At 41.9% G+C, this 7,783-nt stretch overlaps 1 non-coding gene across 1 annotated transcript; it reads left to right on the top strand.

Annotated features, from left to right (window-relative positions):
* Positions 1–735: 735 nt before the first annotated feature.
* On the top strand, positions 736–843 carry LOC136141607 (U6 spliceosomal RNA). Its single transcript, XR_010657777.1, has one exon. It is a non-coding gene; the product is annotated as a U6 spliceosomal RNA (small nuclear RNA).
* Positions 844–7,783: the final 6,940 nt, after the last annotated feature.

Below are 7,783 nucleotides of genomic sequence, written 5' to 3'. Positions count from 1 at the left end.
CCCAGGTGACAGATGATTCTTATTCAGAAGGAAGTCACATTCTCGTCCTTAAGGATGAGAAGCTGAGGAAACCATGTAAATTTATTTAATACAAGTTGTAAATGAGAGAGTACTAGACATGTCTCTGATATAACCCAATGTAAAAGCAAGTAGGCTTTATCATATGATATCTCTTATATGTGGAATCAAAAAACAATGACACTAATGAACTTATTTACAAAACAAATAGACTCAGACAGAGAAAACACATTTAGGAGGGAAGGGGGGTAGGGATGGATTGGGAGTTCGGGATTAGCAGATACAAACTACAATATATAAAATAGATGAACAACAAGTTCCTACTGTATAGCACAGGGAACTATATTTGATATTTTGTAATAAACCATAATGAAAAAGAATCTGAAAAAGAATATATAGATATTGGGTTGGCCCAAAAAGTTCATTCGGTTAGTGAATACATTGTTCAATAAAATTCTTGGTGAAAATGAAAAATGTGTCTGTTTCCTTAAAACCAAACGAACTTTTTGGCCAGCCCTATATGTATAATCACTTTGCTGTACACCTGAAAGTAACACAACATTGTAAATCAACTATACTTTCCAATTTTTAAAAAAGTGATTATTGATTTAAAAAAAAAAAAAAAAGCAAGTAAGTTTTGCCATCTCCTTGCGTCTTGAGTCTTCGTGAAGGCTCCCGTGTCATGTAAAACTTGTATTCAATACATTTGCTTGGAGCTTGCTTCCAAAGCATGGGTAATAAAATCGGAACAGAATGATACAGAGTAAATTAGCATAGGCCTTGTGCATGGATGACACGCAACATTATGAAGCATTCTGTATTTTTTTAACGTGTATGTTTTCCTCCTGCTGGTCAAACTTATGTCAATTTAACTCTCAGGAACCGCCAGCAAGAACCTTAAAAGCATAAAAGTTTGCTTCCCTTACAATCCCTATTGCAATTCCTTACTTTTTTTTTTCTTTCTCACATGGAATTTTTTTTTTTTTTTAACCATCCATCAATAAAGTGGTGATTTGTAAGGCTGAATTGCTCTTTTGGATAAAAGGAAATAGAGATGGACAGTCTCTGACATAAAGACAGTGGTACCCAGATATAGAAACAATCCCCTTTCTTCAACCTTCCCAGGGATTTGTTGGATGGGAAAACTGAGGCTGGAGTAGTAAACAGGATGTGAGTGGCATGATAGAAATATATATGTACTGAATGGTTTATATGTGTGTCCTCAGAGCCCAGGCAGACCCTGGAGCTTGTCAGACACTCGGGAAAGTGTATTGAATAATTCAATTAGTTAAGTGGTTCCAAAATTTTACAAGGTGCCTTCAGAAACTCAAAAATTAAAACTCATGACAATGCTCCCCCCTAAAGCTGAGGCACATCCATGTTTTCTCATCCATGTGAATCAACAGCACACATTTGCACACTCCTGACACTTGGAATCTCATCTTTCATACCTTCCTCTCTCTTATCTATCATGTACATTCCATCACCAATATTATTGAGAATGGCCATCCTGGACTTCCCTGGTGGCGCAGTGGTTAAGAATCCGCCTGCCAATGCAGGGGACACGGGTTCGAGCCCTGGTCCCGGAAGATCCCACATGCCACGGAGCAGCTAAGCCCTTGCGCCACAACTACTGAGCCTGCGCTCCAGAGCCAGGGAGCCACAACTGCTGAGCCCAGGAGCCACAACTACTGAAGCCCGCGCACCTATGGCCCATGCTCTGCAACAAGAGAAGCCACTGCAATGAGAAGCCCATGCACCGCAAGGAAGAGTAGCCCCCGCTGGCCACAACTAGAAAAAGCCTGTGCGCAGCAACGAAGACCCAATGCAGCCAAAAATAAATAAATTTATTTTAAAAAAGGAATGGCCATCCTCGAAAAGCTTGAATGTAGATGGTAGGTCAGGCAAAAAAAAACACAAACTCGCACTTTTTTTTTTTTTTTCTTTTGCGGTACGCGGACCTCTCACTGTTGTGGCCTCTCCGGTTCTGGAGCACAGGCTCCGGACGCGCAGGCTCAGCGGCCATGGCTCACGGGCCCAGCCGCTCCGCGGCATGTGGGATCTTCCCAGACCGGGGCACGAACCCGTGTCCCCTGCATCGGCAGGCGGATTCTCAACCACTGCGCCACCAAGGAAGCCCAACTCACACTTTTTAACTGGATTTCTTATCCACACAATGTACCGAACCCTGAAGAAAATACAAGATAATCAAGGAGAAAACCAGGACAGAACTCACAAAGATGCCTGAGAAAATATTCCCAAAGAGGACTGTGTCACTCCAAGCCCACTCTACCCCAATCATTCTGCGACTGTGATTAACCTCTGAAATGCCTCCCAAAGGCTTCTGCTCGGTTCACAATGGGTGTTACTAAAAGTAGAGGTTTGCTCTTGTTTTTCTTTCTTTCCTTTTTTTTTTTAAATTCATCTTTTTAAAAACTACTTTATTTACTGATTTATTTTTGGCTGCGCTGGGTCTTTGTTGCTGAGCGCGGGCTTCCTCTAGTTGTGGCGAGCAGGGGTTACTCTTCGTTGCGGTGCGCGGGGTTCTCGTGACGGTGGCTTCTCTTGTTGCGGAGCACGGGCTCTAGGCGCTTGGACTTGCATAGTTGTGGCCCTGAGCCACCAGGGAAGTCCTGTTTTTGTTTTTCAAATGTAAAATTATCATAACACACATACACATTCACAGGGATTTTCTCTCCGTTTCTTGTGTTCTCCCAGACTTGATCATTTTTTTTTTCACTTGACAGATTCATTTACCGTGTGAACATCTGATTCATTTATTGTGTGCATGTCTGTGATGGACCAGGCAGTGGCACACACATCCCTGAACAAAACAGAAAATGTCGTTCCCTCCCCAAGCTTGCATTCTAGTTGTGGAGACAGATGATAAAGAAATAAGAAAATGAGCTTATAATGTCAGCTCACTGTACCTATTAAGTATAAAGACACAGCTTGGAGGTGAATATTATGAATTGCTAGTTTAGAAAAGCTGGTTGGGGGCTTCCCTGGTGGTGCAGTGGTTGAAAGTCCGCCTGCCGATGCAGGGGACACGGGTTTGTGCCCCGGTCCGGGAGGATCCCACATGCCGCGGAGAGGCTGGGCCCGTGAGCCATGGCCGCTGAGCCTGCGCGTCCTCCGCAATGGGAGAGGCCACAACAGTGAGAGGCCTGTGTACCGCAAAAAAAAAAAAAAAAAAAAGAGAAAAGAAAAGCTGGTTGGAGGAGGTGTCCATGAGGAGGCATGATTTGATCGACAGCCTTGCATGAAATCAGGGAAGTAAGCAATTAAATAGCTAGAAAATTCCGGACAAGTAGACCCACTGCATCATTACAACACCCACAATCTTCCTCTCTGTCTTTTCCGTAGCCTGTGATGTTCTAACATAACCGCTTACTTTGTTGGTTTATTAAATTCATTGTCAACTCTCTTCGCTGTTAGAATGTAAACTCCACTAAGGTCAGGATTTTCTTTCTTTTTTAGATGCCATTTTATGCCCAGCACTTAGGACTGAGGATTTAGGACTAAGGATAGTACATCTTAGGTGCTCAAGGTATATTAAATGATGCCTATTAAGTCTCAGAGGTGTCAGACACACACGTAAGCAAAGTAGGCACCCAAGAGAAGCATTTCATTTAGTCTGGAAACAGTCCTTCTTCCATCCCCCCACTTTTTTTCTTAACCTCATCACAAAGCATTACATGGTAGGAATCCTTTTAATAAATAGGATTATCACCCATTCACCTCCAGGCTGTAGATCAATGTTGAGGAAAGGATGCTGTACGTAAAAGGATTTTAAAAACTCTTGAGGATCTTAAAAACAACAACAACAAAAAAAAAACCCTATTCTGATTGGTATGGAGACCAGACAGATAAAGCTAAGAATTGGGTGGGGAAGGTGGAGAGTCCAGGTGATTGTAATGACAACGAGGTCTAGTGATTTGCAGATGAAGACCTTTCAATTCAGCAGGAAGAATTTCTGATTTAGTCCCAACCTCCATTTAGTCCCGACCTCCCCTGGCCACCTCAGGCTATCAAATCTCAGTTCTTAAGTCTTCGGAATTTCTGAATCCAAAAAAATAAATTTTTTTTTAAAAGCAGCTTATTAAGGAGGAAAGATATTAATTTGAGAATTAATGTTAATTAATAGTTAACAAATTAATCATACATCAATAAAGCTGGGAAAAAAATTGGAAAAAGTAGCTAATAAAGATTAAAACTTGAGGTTTTAATTGGCATATTAAATTACCAAAATTGCAAAGGCTATTGGACCAAGCAAATATGTAATTGTCAACTCAGAGGAATAAAAGTCATCTTACAACTGTCTCACCACAAATGTTAGGGATCACTGGGAAAATATCAAATAGGGTCTAATGTAAAATTTAATTTATATTAAATTTACTTAAAATCAACTTGGAATGTAAGTCTTTGTTTAATGTTCCTTAAATTCAATTGCATTAAAAGAGTTTTTCACCCTTAAAAACAAATGCCCCATGCACCTTTACTAATGGGCCAGTTCCGGGGCTGGTTTGGGGGTGGGGGACCAGGTGAATAAGAAAAACCATTGTCCCCCTGCGCCCCGGGAGCTGAGCTCAAAAGATAAATAACTGCGACAAATAGTTGAACTGATAGGTTAGTTATTAGACTAACAGAAATGCTAAACCCATGAAACGTGAAAGACACGTAGGGGTCAGCGCTGAATGTACTCCATGAGGGTGAAGGGCTGGAAGAGAAAGCTGCCCGTGGCTGACAAAATGGCAAACACACAAAATAAGGTGATGGGTAGGTGTTTGCTGGGGATGTATGAGAGGTCCAGGTGGGATGGGAGAGGAGTGGACAGGTTAGATCTGCCTCTGAATGGGCTCAGCAGATGCCAGGTCAGAAGCAGTGCTCTCCCGCGGCAACCTTGACCAGGACCAAAGCAAGAACTTCTAAACCTGGGTTCAATTCCGTTTACTTCTGACCATGTTTTCTTGGGCAAATCACTTCATTTCAGTACTTCCGAATGCAGAGAATATTTGGAGGGTTAACACGGATTTGTAGAAGACATCAGAAACAAATGCCTCCACTCCTATCAAAGTTGCTCTCAAAAATGCTCATTTTGGGGAATTCCTTGGCGTTCCAGTGGTTAGGACTTGGTGCTTTCACCGCCTTGGGCCCGGGTTTAATCCCTGGTCGGGGAACTAAGATCCTGCAAGCCAAGCTGTGTGGCGAAAAAAAAAAAAAAAAAGCTCATTGCAAAAGAAAATTTAAAAGAGAAAAAAACAAAAAAGGAAATTTAAAAAATGCTCATTCTAACACAGCATTGTAAATCAACTATACTCCAACAAAATTTTTTTTTAAATAGAAAATTAAACCCCCCAAAATTTTAAATAATAAAAAATGCTCATTATAGCGCTATTAATAAATTATCCTAAATTTATAAAAATTGAAAATGTCTAAAATTAGGGGATTAATGAAATTATGGTAAAAGCGTACTCTGTACTGCCATTCAAGCATTAAAGCACATTTATTTATTTTTCTACTATTTCATTTATATATTTTCTGCAGTTCATCCAACCATCCTTAGCAAGTCCCATGGATTTGTTACTCCTTGTCCAAGATGTGTTACAGGGAGAATAATAATAAGACCTCGAAAATATGCATCAGTTTAATAAAATTGTGCACATTTTTAAAAGATACTGAAAACATTTTGAGAAATTTTATTCTAATATTCATGGTTGCAAAAACCTATTTTAAATACTTTTCAATAGGCTATTGGATTTAAAGAGCACAGAAGTGATCCCCACATCAATGTTTATATGAATATGGAGAGATTCAGATGAAATAATATGAACAGCAATTAGATGTGTGCTTGTTTGTTGTTTTTTTTCTGTCCATCACCCTACCTCTACCTAGATCATAGTTTCTCAGCTTCACCGCTATTCACATTTTAGGCAGGGACAATTCTTTATTGTGAGGGGCTGTACACTGTAGGATGTTTGCCAAGATCCCTCGTATTACCCACTATAAGCTGGCTGTACTCCACTCGTCACCCCAGTTGTGACAACCAAAAATGTCTCCAGACTTTGCCAAATGTCCCCAGGGGAGGAAAATAGTCACCCTCAGTTGAAAACCACTGTTCTAGACTATAAAATCCATGGTCTTATTCACCTCAATCACCCCCAAAACTAGCAAAGGGCCTGGTGTATTTTATTTACTCAATAAATACGACAAATCAATATTATATGTAAATAGTTGTTGAATGAATAACTGAGTCCCCAGGAGGTAGACTGACATTCTTCTGGGTACTTCTATCCTTTTTTTTTTTTCCCAGTTTGTTTACAACAATAGTTTGTTCTGGTGCTATAAACAATAAAGGAGTCAACAGTTTAAAAAAAAAAAAAAAAAAGAGGGTGGGTCTGACCCAGAAGGAGGCTGGGTGGGTGTGGGTGGAGACCAGTGGAGGGGAGTGGTCTTCCCCTCAAAGTCTGGGTCGTTGGCTTATATAAGAGCCCAGGAGCGCCCAGCTCTCATCACCTGAAGAGGAAAGCAGCGTGAGTCAGCATCTTGTAAATGTCGCCTGCACTTTATTTCACCTTTACTTTTCCATCCTCTCCTCCCTCCAGGAAACTAGTTTCTTTCATTTCGTATCCTTTCGGGATTTGCCTTGCCTTCTGCACTCTGAAATTCGATTGGGATGCTCGTCCCCTCCTTTCACCCTAAGCTCCCTTTCCTCTCCAGCTTTAATAACCCTATGTGCGCTTCCCTCTTTCGGCCTTTGGGTCCAGAAGCTATATGTGTGGGCGTAGTGTTGTCTATGACTTGGGATATCTACATTGGGAAGCTTCGATCTTCACTCATTGCGGAACAATTTAAGGCAGGTTCTGTAAGTCTCGTCTTTTGTGGTTTGGGGTGTATTGTGTGTTTAGTGACAACAGTTGGTTAACAGGTTCAAAATGGAGCCCATTAAGGTAAGCCCATCTCACCTACCCCCCCCAACTCTCTTGCATGCGCTGAACGCTCATTGAATTTTGACTCGGTAATTGCGTGCGGAGGAGATGCTATGAGCTTGATTTCCATGGTCGGATTTCCTTAACCTTTATCTCTTTTCCATTTTCCAGATTTGGGGAGTAAGGTGGGTTTCATCTTGGTCCTTTGCAGGCGTTCCCTGTCTGGTAAGTCTTTTCAGTTGGTGATCGTGTGTCCCTTATGGAACTTCTCAGCCTGTGGTACTCAAACTGTGGGGGCACTTTCTGTTCTACGAAGGGAAGTGCCGCCATCTTTTGAGTGTTACCGATTGAGAAAGTAGCTTCCGGGACTTCTCCGGGGGCTCCAGTGGTTAAAACTCCGCTTCCACTGCGGGGGGCGTGGCTTCGACCTGTGGTTGGGAAATAGGGTCACGCATGCCACGCGGCGGCACTTAAGGTAGCTTCCATTTCACATAGTGCGGTGGTCCTTGACAAGCTTTGAGCTCCTGGAGTGGGTTTATTGGGCTGACCAGACTTCAGGCTACCTCTAGCCAAAGATTTTTGGGATTGCTCGGCTCAAGACCAGTCCTGTTCTGGTCAGACTGTCTCCTGGTAACTCCTATGAGAAGGGTATTAACTGCTGGGATTCTGGGGTCCATTGGGAAATCAGTGTCTTAGAATACAGTAAATGCCTTATTAATCTTATAGGTGCTCATGTGAATTTGGGGAACAATTCAGGAATGGTCACCCCACCGGTATGTGCTTGCTGAGTGGCGGACGGGGAGTAAAAGTAGCGAAATAGCAATACCGCCGTACAA

Source organism: Phocoena phocoena, chromosome 20, assembly GCF_963924675.1.
Source record: "Phocoena phocoena chromosome 20, mPhoPho1.1, whole genome shotgun sequence".
NCBI classification, from domain to species: Eukaryota; Metazoa; Chordata; class Mammalia; order Artiodactyla; family Phocoenidae; genus Phocoena; species Phocoena phocoena.
This window is presented reverse-complemented; position numbering and strand designations above follow the sequence as displayed.